Source organism: Ursus arctos, unplaced genomic scaffold (genome assembly GCF_023065955.2).
Source record: "Ursus arctos isolate Adak ecotype North America unplaced genomic scaffold, UrsArc2.0 scaffold_12, whole genome shotgun sequence".
Classification (NCBI taxonomy): domain Eukaryota; kingdom Metazoa; phylum Chordata; class Mammalia; order Carnivora; family Ursidae; genus Ursus; species Ursus arctos.
The window spans coordinates 54,710,955-54,725,062 of record NW_026622786.1 but is presented as its reverse complement, the minus strand read 5'-3'; the positions used below and the strand labels follow the sequence as shown (position 1 = coordinate 54,725,062).

Here is a 14,108-nt window from a genome sequence, read left to right as displayed (position 1 = left end):
GAAGTTCGCATCTGAAGGCTTAGTCTGGAAGCAGCTTCCCAGGGAAATTACACAGGCAAGCTTGGTAAGTCCCCAGGCTCCAGTGGTGAGCACTCTGCTGCTCTTGTCCTCTCCTTCACGTGTACTCCCTGCAGCCATCCCCCTACTCACCTTGTACCAGGCCAAGGGGCGGCCCAGCACTTTTCATTTGATTTCATATCTGAGCACCAAAGACAAATATTTTTTTTTATTCAATTGTAACTATGTCTCTCCCTTCCCTGCTAACTGACAGCTGGTGTGGCTGAAACTCAGCCTGCAGTGGGAGAAAGTCAGCCATATCCACGGCTGCAATTTGATGGGCTTCCCTCCTCACCAAGGAGGTTGCTTTCAATTAAAATCTAATGTTTATTAGAAGAAAAAGAAGTATAATTTGTTATATTTTCCAAATCGCTGCTGGATAAGGTACTTTTATTTTAGAGAAAGTAATCTACTCTTGATTGTGCAGCACAAAAGGTATTTTTAGTAAAGATGAAATAAATCAGCCTTTTTAGACATTGGTATTTTCACGTAGGTGATTAGTAATCCACATGCAATTCTATTACACAATATTTCCCTCATCCCTTTTCCTCCAAGCATTGAACCTAAGGCAAAGCACCTGCATCCCTTAAGTTTGCAGATTAGGTGGTTTCTATGTGGACTTTCAAATGCGATTTTTAAATTGCAAGTTACTATTCATATTACTTTTCTAAGGAGAAATATGCTTAAAAAGTAAAGTCTTTATTGCTTCTTAAAAGGCCTAGCACTCTGTGATAAATTCTCATATTTTGACTGTTAATATGTTTGAATGAAAATTATTTATACATTTGGGTGAGGTTGAGTGGTTTTCATTTGATTGCTGCCTCTGGAAATGAAAGCAGAGTAGCAGGAAATTTACATGTCATGCTGTGATGTATATCCAGATTATGAGATGATTGTGCAGCAGACGAACCCCAAGTAAAATCATTCCCATCAAACTGTGACAACTGCAATTCCTGACAAGGCCTCTTAGTTTTGGGGGCTATTATCATTGTACAAGAATATAATCTATTGACAGCAGGGCTGTTTAATACATTTAAAGGCAGACAGTGGAAGAAATCTTAACTGTTTTCATTCGCCACTGCACAAGGGTGCAGATCAAAAGTGAATTATATTTAAAAATATGCATGTATGATGATAAGATGCATGACATCCATCAACCTGTTTAGTCATGGTTAGGCTGAGGTGGGGAAGAGCCAATATTACTGCCATATGTGGTCTGAAATAGAGACGTGAGACTGGAAATTATATCATTGCCCAGTCAGAGTGAGCATACGCGGGAGATGCTCTTTTTTAAATCCCACTTGCTACCTGTCTAAGCATTAAGTGCCATCCATGCCTGTAGCAGTGACTTTGGCACCAACTAGGTATGTGCAGGGCTCCTGTATCTTTGCCCTTGTGTTTAGTAAGTGTGCATGTGTGTACTCTGCATGGGCATTGCGCAAGCACTGTGGGTGAACTGGAGATGAGTAAATCATTACCTCGAGAGAAGCTCCTAGTTAAACACTGATATGTGTGCTTATATAACAAGAGTGAAAACTAGGACATAGGGGATGGGTCTCCAGGGATTGAGGATGGAATTGTTCAGCCTCGAGGTTCCAAATTCCATGATTGGGGTGTTGGTGGAGAGGGACTGCTTACTATCCTATCCCGCAGGTGTGCAGGTGGCAGACAGGGCTGCTTCAGGTTTCAGGGTACAAACTCACCCAAGTGGTGTAGTGATGTTAATGTCCAATGTCAACAGGACTTAGCTTGGTCCCTTTTTATGAGAAAACTCTGGCAGGACTGTGAAGAGCTGTATGTTTTTCTATGTGATAGTGCTGAAAATAAACTGCAAGGAGCATTTCAAATTCCCAAGTTCATTAAGACTCTACAAACCACACATAGGATTCAGTCATTTATTAAAACAGAAGATGTTTAAGGGTAGTTTTTAAAAAATGGGATGAACAGTCCTGATGGATTAATGGTATTTTTCCTGAGGAATTAGTTCATCAGTTAATATTCAGTACCTAAATTAAAATCGCTTTGAACAGAGACAGTAGAAGGGAGACAAAGGGTGTGGAAAATGGTTAAAATGTTTAAATCTCAGCTCAACAGCCAGAAACTCCTTCTGGGTCTTTCTGTCCCTCTCCACTGCTTTGGAAAAGAAAATGCTTAAAGAAGCCACACCCATCTGTCTTTCCCCTTAAAACCTGAACTATTAAAGTGAATGCAAAATTATTTTTAGTGCTCATTCCAAAGGTTAATCATGACAAGAAGCTCTTGTCCTTTGAAAGGTTTTATAAGACTGTCCTGAGAGAAGCAAGGATAGGTCCCCTAAAGGTCATAAAACACTGATGAGGTCTAGGTCCCATTCAGAATTGCCAGGCCAGGACTAAAGGATTATTGGAATGAACGTCCTTCAGTGGCTGGCCCAGGCCCCCTTGGTTATCTCTTAGTGATCACTGGCAGCCTGGGAAGGGACTAACTTTCTACTAAGAAGAGAAGAGTGAGCCATTTGAAATCATCCATGTCCAAAGGCAGCACTCCCACTGACCCACACCAGGCCCAGGCAAGGTAGCATCTCTGAGTGCTAACATGGAGCCTCTCTTGTGAATAGTAAGTATTAGTTTACATCAGCAAATATTTACTGACTGCCTGCTGTGATTCAGGACTGCACTGAATCTTTACATTTTCCCTTAACTCAAATGACGTTTGGTATAAATCTTGGTAGGTAGGTAAGGGGACAGAATAATTTGAGAAGAACCTTTCAGTTTTAGTCATTACAGTGTGTAAAGTATCTAGCATAGTGATTGGTACAGAGGAAGCATGTAATACTGTGTTTTAATGAACTTTTCAGTTTAAAAGAGTTGTGGATTTATGGAAAAACTGCAAAGATAGCACAGAGTTCCCGTATACCTCCCAACCCAGTTTCCTTACAATTAATGTCTTTTATCAGTATGGTATATTTGCTACAATAAATGAACCAATATTAATACATTCTTATTAATGAAATCCATATTTTAAATTTCCTTAGTTTCTAAATGAGTCTTTTTTCTGTCCTAGGATCTTATCCAAGATACCGTAACACTGCATTTAGTGCTCATTATTTCCTTAGTTTTCTCTTCACTGTGACAGTTTCTCAGACTTTCTCGGTTTTGATGAACTTGGTAGGTTCGAGGGTATTTTGTAGAATGGTATTTTGGTCAGGTATTTTGTAAAATGTCCTTCAATTGGGATTTTTCTGATCTTTTTCTCATGATTGGAAAGAGGTTATGGATTTTGAGGAGGAAGACCACAAAGGTAAGGTGCCATTTTCATCACATCATATCAAAGATGCACACTATCAACATGACTTCTTACTTTGATGTTGACCTTGACTATCTGGCTGAGGTACTGTTTGTCAGGTTTCTCTACTCTCCCTACCCCTTTTTCCATGCTGTCTCTTTGGAAGGAAATCATTATGTACAGCTCACACTTCAGGACACAGACAGTTAACCCAAGCTGGGCCAACCAGATTCCCTCTTCTGGGAATTTGAAATTGAGATTTAGAGGTGTTAGTCTCCTGGGATTGCTTGAACTGCATGCAAAGCGTGGGTGGCCATCTCCTGCCTTGGTCTTGGAGAAGCAAGGACAGCTGGTCTGAAGAGAGAGAATAATGAATATAATGGAAAAATGAAGACAATGGAGCACAGCCAGAAAGAGATGGGTAGAAGGGAGAGAATCTGCCTTGTCTGTGGTTTTCAGTACTTAGTTCCAGTTCCTTAGAGACCCAACTGCACTTCTTGCTTTTGGGTTCAGGGAGATATCCATATATGCTTACGATAACCTCCATATCCTGTTTTTTAAAAAAGATAATTTGCATAGCTTTTGGTAACTCATAATTGATGTCACCTAAGAAGTTTTAAGATAATTTTTAAATCACTGTTGTACAGCAAAATGGACATGCTTTTTCCCTCTCTGTGAGCTGAGTGTACAGAGGCCACAAGGAACAGAGAAGGCCTAGCCTCCTGATGAAGACCATGGCCTTTGGAATCCAGGCTCCTCTCTTCCCAGCTTTGGGAACTTGTGTGAGTTATATAGGCCTTGGCTTTGCCACTTATAAAACAGATATAATACCTACTTCACAGGGCTGCTGTGACAATTAAAGGAAAGAATGTTTATTAGCAGATTGCTGGGTACAATTTTGTGAAGTTCCCCCCCCCCCAGTAGTCACCCTCTCAGTGAAATGGTCCTTGCTCACTTGGGCAAAATGTCATATGCTCAAAAACCTTGTATATGTCTCCATTATGTAGTATGGATCTCACTGTATTGTATTTATTTCTTTATCTCTCAAACTAGAACACAATGTCTTTCTTTATACCCATAGCATTTAGCACAGGCCTTCGTACATAGAAGGTGCCCAATACATGTTTGATGAATAAATGAACACATGAATTTATTATTCATTTCAAATATTTATTAGGCACTTCCTGTTATGTTTACAGGATAGAACTCCAATTATAGGTAAAAATGTAAATAATAGGGAATAACATCTGACAGTCTGCAGCATGTTTTCAGTACTTGGTATAACTTGAGCTTACAGGGAATGTGTGAGGTAGAAAGACAGGGTTTTTATCTCCCCTATCTGCCAAATATGGAACCTGACTACCAGAGATTAAGCAGCCTGCTTATGGTCCCCAGTCCCTGCAGAGGTAGAGAGGGGCAAACACAGAGGGCTTGGGAGTCCAAGTTTAGCACTCTTGGCACCTTGGAGGCAGTGGTGTAGAAGGACTATCATCTGCATGGGATTCCTTTAGGTTAGGATGTGTAAGTGGCAAATGGGAGTCGCTGCTAAGAGGAGGGAGGAGGGTAAGAGGGATGCTTCCTTGCTGTGAGGGGCCCATCAAAATTATGGCTTGAAGCTTATTTTTACAGTGTAATAGCGTACCCCGTCTCAGCTGAGCAGAATCCTGTGAAACACAAGTTTAGCTCAGCAGAATTCATCACCAGCTGAGACTTAAAAATGTGTCTGAGGGCTGTACTTATTGAACACACAAAGAGTATGAATATCAAGTTATTCGGCTGTGAAATAATATCAACAAAGTTAGTTATGTTTAATTTAACTGTTGAATGGAGGTTTAGCAATTTGGGACCGAAGCCTCGATGAGGAATGGAGAATGGGCAAATCAAACACTAAATTCCCTTCTCCTAATAGCCCAGGCTCTGCCGAGAGGAAAAAGCTGATCTGTGCTTTCCCACCTCTGCCTATCATCATTAAACACAGAGCAGTACCTGTCTTGGGCCTTTGTATTTTTCCTAACCTCCTCCAGGGAAGAACAAATTGCAAACAATGTCAGGTTCCCAAAGTCCCAGGAGGAGTCCTTTGAAAGCCAGAAAGAGTAAAGATCTATTCCCATTCCTTTTCTTAAATACTTCTCTAGAGGGGCAGTTTAAATGATCTTATCTGTATATACTAATATGATATAAATTGCGGGTTAGGAAGAAGAAAGTAGTATGTGCAGGGTTGTACCTCATCATTGAGAAGTATTCTCTGTCTTCTGTCATTTACGGTGTTTAATAACAAAATGTTCATTTTCTTCTCCTCCATCCATCCGTCTCTCCCCACCTCTCCCTCCCTCCTTCCTTCCTTCTGGCCTTTCTTCTTTCCCAGTATCTAATGAAGGAATTTCCATGACTCCCACTGAATTGAAGTCAATAAAGACACTATTGGCCTTTGGGGCTGGACAGGTCATTGTGCAGCTTTCCTGCGCATGGAAGGATGTTCATCAGCCTTGATCCCTGCTCCACAAAGACAAGAGCACCACTGTTTGTTTCGTGGCAAACAAAAATCTCTCTACAAACTTCTTGATTAAGAATCACTGTTTGTTTATCTGGTTGATTTTCATAAACCAGGAAGCAAAAAGAAGAAAGAGTCTTTATGAAAGTTTCTATAATTTTCTTTTAAAGAGCTGAGAATCAAATGGAATGGAATTAACTTGATGGGATGTGGAAAGGCACCCAATTTCCCTTGCTTGCTTCAACCCTATTCAACTGGAAAAATTAAATGCTCACTTTTCCAGGTGTTTTTCTACTAGCACTGGTCATAGATAGTCTGGTCAAGGATTCCTAAGTGGAAGTCTGCGGAGGGCACTGGGAAGGCTTTGGCTTTTCCTGATAAATAGGAAGGATAGATGTGGTACACAGTTTCCCTGTTCTTCTCGCCTTGCACAGAAATGTATTGGTAGGAGCTACAGTAATTATATTGCAACCATGAGGAAAAAGCTAGTTCAAGCATTTTCAGCAACTTCCCATCTCCAGACTTTTTATCTGAAAAAACTAATCTCTTATTTGTTTAGGCCTCCCAAACCTTACTCTCAATAGCAGCAGAATAGTTGACACAGCACCATTTAAAATGACATTTGTAAGGTAATGTAATAATATAGAAATATTTTATGATTTAATACTGGTGAAAAGTGGGGTGTATGTGAATGTGTGTAAGTATATTTCCACTATATAATCCTTTCTCACACTCTACAAAAACTTATTTACAGACAAAAATAAAGGAATTATTGCAAATTGTTGAGTGCTTTTCTTTGAATGGTGTGTCTAAGAATTGTTTTCTTTATACTGTTCTATTCTTTATTTTCCAGATTTTAATAAATCTGCATTATTTTTTAAACAAAAGAACACTATGTATATGTGTGTGTATCACACACATATTTAAAGCCAATGCAGCCTCTGAGTGTGTTAAGAGGAGGGTAGTATCTATAATCATAAGCAGCAATCCTCCCACTATACTCAGCTTCCCAGAGTGTGAGCACAGGGCTGTTGAAAGTTCTAAAGCGTAACATGATGAAGAGTACATGAGGCACTGAGATCATTAATCTTCTGACAATTAAATCATGGAGAAGAAAAGCATAAGTAGTATCTTTAAATATGTGAAGGACTCTCATGTGGAAATGGGTGTTAGTTCCTTCCCTCCTTCATTCACTCCAAATACTTGTTGAGGGCCAGATGTCAGGTACTGTGCAAAGCCCATTATGAGCCCCAAACATCCATGGTCCCTGTCTCCATAGAAAATACAGTTTACGAATGGAAATAGTCATTTATCAAATGATCACAGAAATATACCACTTCAAGTGCTGATAAAACCTGTGAAGGGATAGTAGGAAGAGAGGTAAACATGATCTAGTTTGGGGAGTTAGTATTAAGACTTTCCCAGGGAGGCCTTGTTTGAGTCAAAATCTGAAGAGCTAACTAGAAAAAATAGTTAAGAAGAGAGTTCCAGGCAAAGGTATTTGCAAATGCCCTGGGGCTAGAGGGAATGTGGCCTGTCTGAAGACCAGAAAGAAGCCTGGGACCCCTAGAGCACAGATCATGAGGCTGGAGAGGCAGGCAGGGGCCAGATTACACAGGTATAAAGATTCTAGCTCTTGGGCTTCCTAAGACCCATGAAACATCAAAATGAGCTTTAATCCAGGGAGTGTTATGATTTGTTCTGTGAAAGGGTCCCCTCTGGCTGCTCTGGATCTGTGAGTGGATAGGGTTGAGAGTGCAGGAACTCCAATCCCTCATCATTCCAAGGAACTGGAGTCCATGGATGAAAGTGAGAAGGAGATGGATTTTGGCTAAATATGGAAAAAACTGTCTAATCATGAGATAAATAATAACTACCACATACTCAACTATTACAAACTGGGAGGCACTATGCTAAGAGCTTACCAACTTAAAGGTGTTTTTCATTTACTCCTCACAACCATCTTAGGAAGCGCAGACCACTGTCATCCCACTTCACAGATTAAGGAATTGAAGCTCAGAGAGGTTAAGTGACTTACAATGACACACGGCTAATAAGTAGTGAACCTAGTATGTGAACTGAGTTCTGGCTAATGCTAAAGCCCCTTTTTCATCACCAAGCGACACCATCTCCCCTCACAGAATGAGCTGCCATCCTAAGCGTGAGAGAAGAAGCCTGACAGTGACCTCCTAGAAGGGCTTCCTGCACTTGGACTTCTTTAATTTTCAGAAAGTAGTATGCTTGACTTGCTTCACACTCTACCAGGGGACTTACCAGCAGCAGGAGGCATTTTCTTCCTGTGTCCCTTCCTAAAGAGCTGGGATACCTCTGTGCACCTCCCTGGCTACCATCGTTCCCACAGAAAATCATATTCTCTGCATAGCCTGGAGACCCCTCTTTCCCACCATCCTTGGAGAGAAGCCACTGGCCAGAAACGCAGCTCTGGGGAACTTCCAGAGCCTACCTAAGGCTACCTGGCAGGGGGTATTCTGCTTTCTGCCGGGCCCTGGAGGAACGCAACTCCATTTTGGAATTGAGGAGATGAAGAAGATGAGGCTCCTGAACACTGACCTTTTGTAGACCCGAGCCCATGCCAGGGCAAAGTACACGGATAGGGAAGCGCTTCCGTTGTTATCAGATGGTATTGATTCTCAGGAGAAGAGTGAGAAATTAAGAAGTTATCAGGCATCTTCGACTTCCTTTCTGAAGTCACAGAGCAGCTGCTGCTCTGTAACAACCCTGAGCATGATGAACAATTGGGGAGAAGGGATAATTTTTAAATAAAGAAAAATGCTCTTCTCTGCAAGAAAATTTGGTCACTAACTTCATTTGACAGGTGTAATAGACTGTGGTAGTTTTGGGGGGATACATGGTGTAAAGTAAAGCAAGAGAGGTAATAAGCATCTTGGCATTTATTCTTTATGTAGGAATATTTGTTCCTCAAAGTCAGACTACGTGGAATATTAGCATTTGAATAAATTATTCAACACCTTCTAGAGAAAGCAAGGGGAAAAATCTTTTCAGCATTATAACATGGCAATCTACAAGGTAGTAGAAAAAGACGGCTGTCATTTTTTCTTCAATTACAAAAGGCAAATATTTATTATTTATAAGTATTCGCCTTGTATAGGCTTAAATGTTATTTATGAACCTGTTGCACAGTGATTTTCAATGTAACTCATTATTTTTAGCCTTAGGGTGTTGTAAAGGAGCATGGATATATTTAATGACACTCTGCTAGTCAGCGCAATTACACTGTAATCATTATGTAAAATGTGCTATTAATTAAACCAATTTCTAGTTAGAACATTCGCTTCTGCAGGGCTTAATCTTAATCTTCAGCAATCTTTCTCTCTGTTTTTCACCTATTAATTATATGATTACTTTTTAAGTTAATATGATAGAATATGTTTTTATTTTTAAGCTGACTACTGCCAATTAGGAATATTTGTCAAATGGGTCTTGTGTTTATGGGTCAAAGCTTTCTTTTCCTTGAACTGGTTAAAAAAGGCTAAAAAGGTTATTTTTGGGAAACTGGATATTTTTCATAAAATCAAACTCAAATGTTCCCTTTCCCACATAAGCAGCATTATTCACAAAATTAGTTTCACGACTTACAAAAATACCCAGTTTCATTTTCCTTGAGTCATTTCAGCATCGAGTTTATATACTTTAAAATGTCCTTCTACATCAGACTTACATTTTACATTAGCATTTGTTAAGGAAACTCAAGATAGGTAAATAGTTGGTATTTCTGGTGGGTGAAGGAGGTAAATGACCTCCCTGTTCAGGCCTATCCACTACCTCTCTTCCAAAAGTCTTGCAATATTTCTATCACGGTGTTTTCAACAACAGGGATGGGAATCCTGCTTCCTAATTTTTACTAATGATTCTTGCTACAGCATTTCTAAAGAAAAAAAAAAAGAAGAAAGAAAGAAAGAAAGAGAAAGAAAATTCTTCTCTCTCTCTTTTGAATGACCCCTGGTGGATGGGAAGTAAGAACAAAAGGAAGGGAACAGGCTTAGTACACAGAAGCGTGACAAGTGGGAAATGGCTAACACCTTGTTGTCTTCTCACTTGGCACACCATTCATCTGAGACGGGGAGAGAAGAGTTTTACTTTTTACTTTTATTTTACTTTAGTTCGTACTCGTGGATTGGAAGAATTAACATTGTTACGATGGCCTTACTATCCAAAGTGATCTACAGGTTCAAAGCAATCCTGATCCAAATTCCAAAATTTACAGACACAGCACAAACAATCCTAAAACGTGTGTGGAACCACAGAGGGCCCTGAACAGCCACAGCAATGACAAGAACGAACGAAGCCGAAGGCATTAGGCTTCCTGGCGTCAAACATGTTAGGAGGCTATGGTAACCCAGTGTGGTCCCGGCGTAAACACCGACACAGGGCTCAATGGAGCAAGACGGAGAGCCCAGGAATGAACCCGCGCCTAAACGGTACTGACACAACCGGAGAGCCACACGTACACTGTCTTACACCACTCACAAAAACTAAAAACGCCACAGTTTTCCACATCAACTCTTTCCTCTAATGGGTCCCCTGAAGACTGACCCCCTCAGTAGTCAACCGCGCACAGGAAGCTGCTTCTCACTTTTCCTTACCTTTTCCTCCCCGGCGGGGCCTGAGGAACCCGAGCTCCTGTCACCATAGTGGGGACCCCACCTCATGCTGAAGCTGAGCCTGCACTTCCTGAGGAAACCTGGCTTCCGTCAAGCGTGCACTTGGAGACACGTCCAGGCCAGAACACGCATGCGCGGGCCGGTCAGCGACGGGTTCTCGCCTGCCCCCTGGCGGCCCTCAGGGTAGTGCAGGACCTGCTAAGCTCATGGTTCAGGGGAGGTGGGACCCCTTTCACTACAGTCCAGCTGAATCCCTTAAACTTTGAAGTTCAAACTGAAATGAAGCCAAATACCCAGTGTCTTGTTAAAAACAGTCGAGGAAACCATAATTTAATTGCAACCATATGGGATGAAATGAATCGAACACAAATTTTACAATTTACCCCAAAATTCACTCAAAATTGCCCATAGACAAATTTAAAATGCAAACATAGAAAGGTTCTAAAAGAAACATAGAAGAAAATCTACATGACGTTGGGTTTGGTGATGACTTTTAACACTAAACGTCAAAAGCCTATCCACAAAACAAAAAAACTGAAAACGTGTACTTTATAAATTTAAAACCTCTACTCTGTGAAAACGCTGTTTAGAGAACCAGAAGACAAGGCTCAAACTGGGAGAAAATATTTGCAAAATACATATCAATAAAGGATTTGTATTCAAAATATACAAAGAACTCTCAGAATTCAATAATAGGAAAACAACCCCATTAAAAATCTGTATAGATTTTTATCTATCTGAATAGACAGCTTGCCAAAGAAGATATACGGATAGTAAATAATCATACAAAGATATCCTCAACGTCATCTATCATTAGGTAATTACAAATTAAAACAATAGTGACATAGCATTGCACACCTATTGGAACTGATAAATACCCAAAAAATGACAATACCAATTGCTGGAGAGTGAGAAACAATAGGAACTCTTCTGTTAAAACACAAAATTCAACTGAGTAAATTTGAAGATTTAAATGACTTTATTAAACAGCTCACTAATCGGGCGGCATCCCATCTAGAAACTACTGGAATGGTCCCGAGAAGAGTTTTAATAATTCTGAACAGTTAAACAGAAGTAAGGACCCACTTCAAATGGATAAGAATATATATCCCAGAGGAGAGAGTTTTGAATCACAGTTACAAGTCGCTGGGAAGTTCTCTACAACCTTCATCTTTGTCCTTTAGGTGAAACAAAGTGCTATATAAAACTGTGCAGGGATGATTTTAATGGGAGTTGAAAAACAGAGTCTCTTATCAATATTTAAATTCCTGTGTGTACCCTCTCCCTTCCATAAACTGTGAGGCTTGGTCTTCTACATCAAAATTTCTGGAGTTGGCTCATGAAAAACTTTTGGAAGGCCCAAGGATTCTGATTGTTGCTCAGTGCCCCGATGAAATGTTTTTATTCATCTTGCTTGCTGCCTGGGGTTGACACTGACAATATCAATCATGCCCTGCCAGTGTATTAACATGGCTGCACCTGTTTAAACCATTCACATGTTGTAACTCAGAAGTTGGGAATCAAAGGCTGTGTTATTTATGTACTTCTTTAACTTGTCCCATACTACAAAAATTTCCACCCTGACACCATCTGCTAAGGAACAGCATTTATCTATGAATATGAAACACCCACTGAACCGGTATCAAATCCAGCCAACGGTTATCACCTTATGAAGCATCCAACGAAGCCCTATGGCCTTGTTTCCAAATGATTAATTTCCCTTGGTTGCTGAGTTTAGTTACAACAGACTCATTGTGAAAAGTTATGTGGTGTCAATATCAGAAATTCGCTGCCTAACAAGGAAAGGACAATGAAAGGGGGCTAGAATTTTCAAATGGAGCCAAGTTTAAGAGTCTTAAAAAACTGATAAATTAAGAACTTTGTATCATAAAAGTACAATAAACAATGATAAAATGGGGAAAATATTTACCTCATATATAACGAAAGGCTAATGGTTCAATATACAAAGAGCCTTTACAAATCAATAAGAAGGCTAATAGCTCTGTAGTAAAAAGGAGAGAAATGAAAACATGAAGAGCATAGAACAAATCTGAAGGGTTGGCAAACATCACTCCTATTTTATAAAATGCAGATCACAACAAGAATATACCATACTTATCAGAGAGGTATAACTTTTAAAGTTCAATTATTATGGATTTAGAATACGGGGAAGCAGGCATTCCCATGCACAACGTATATATATGAATCAGTGTAATCTCGTTAGCTGGGAACATAGAAATAACCATCAAGATGTAAAATGCGCACACTTTGACTTAGTTACATACCAGGATGCATATGTTCCCACAAGAAAGCAACAATGTATGTATGTATAAAGGGATTTATTGCAGCCTAGTTTGTAAATACTAAAAACTGGAAATACTTCAATGACTGTAAGAAGGGGCTGGTTAAATAATCATGCTATAGCCATGAAGTGAAATACTATTAACTATAAAAAAGAATGATATATATATCTATATATAGATATATATATCAAAGTGAAATGATTTCCAGGATGTGTGACATTGAGCAAATTACTTAATCTGTGCCTCAGTCTCCTCATCTGTAAAATATTAAACTTTAAGAGTAAATGATAATCAAATATAATAATAAATAATAATTAAGCATAAAAAATTATAATAATGGCACCTACCCCAAAGGACATTGTAAGGAATAAATAAGTTAACCTGTATAAAAACGTTTAGACCAGCTGACTCATTATAGATAATAAGAGCTAATTATAAATATTGTGATTGTTACATATTTGTACATGAAAAAAGCAAGCTTCAAGAAGGCATGTAGAATGTAAAAACACTTGTGTGAAAAAAGAAATGCATGGACATCTCTGGAAAGATACATAAGGAACAACTGATAGTGGTTCATCCAGGGAGAGACACTTGTACTATTCACTTCATACCCTTCTCTGTGACCTTGTAGTGGTTTTATAATACTAAAAAAAATGCAAAAACAAAATGAAAAAGAAACAGTGTAGGTATTAGGGATCTCATCAAGATGAAGACAAAGAAAGATGTTCTTCTGGCAGATATTATTCATCACTCACTCATTCAAAGAACATTTGTTGAATATCTACTGTATTATAGGCACTAGTTATAAAAGATGAATAAGATATGATGATATGATTCCTCACAAGTGCATTGTCTAAAGGGGGAGAGAGACTCATAAGAAAAATATTCAAATTGCTGAGGGAACCCAGAGATGGAAGTAATAAATTTTGGTGGTAATATCTGGCTGGATTTTAAAGGAGGAATAAGGAATTTTGCTGGTGAATATACAAAGTTGAGAAGACAAAAGTAATATATGTTGAGAGAAATCAGAATCATCGTTGTTTCTACAGTAGAAGGGGGTTGATCAAGACAGGGGCACAGAGGAACTTTCTGAGGTGCTAGAAATATTTTATATCTTAATAGAGGTATAGGTTACATAAGTATATGCAATTGTCAAAATTTACCAAACTGTGCAATTAGGATATATGGATTTCACTGTATTCACATGTAGTATATGTGTATGTAGTATATAGCATACTTCAACTAAAAGGAAAAAATGGGGGGGAAAAGGATGAATGTGTCAATGAATGGGTAGGCACAGAGAGGGTGCCAATGGAGTTAAAGAAGCGATAGTCCTAGCAAGAAGAGGGA

The 14,108-nt window shown here is 39.3% G+C and overlaps 1 long non-coding RNA gene across 1 annotated transcript; it reads left to right on the top strand.

Moving 5' to 3' along the window:
- Window positions 1-882: 882 nt before the first annotated feature.
- LOC130543450 (uncharacterized) lies at window positions 883-6,107 on the top strand. The gene is made up of 2 exons (XR_008958813.1): window positions 883-4,103; window positions 5,687-6,107. It is a non-coding gene; the product is annotated as an uncharacterized LOC130543450 (long non-coding RNA).
- The last annotated feature ends 8,001 nt before the right edge of the window (window positions 6,108-14,108 follow it).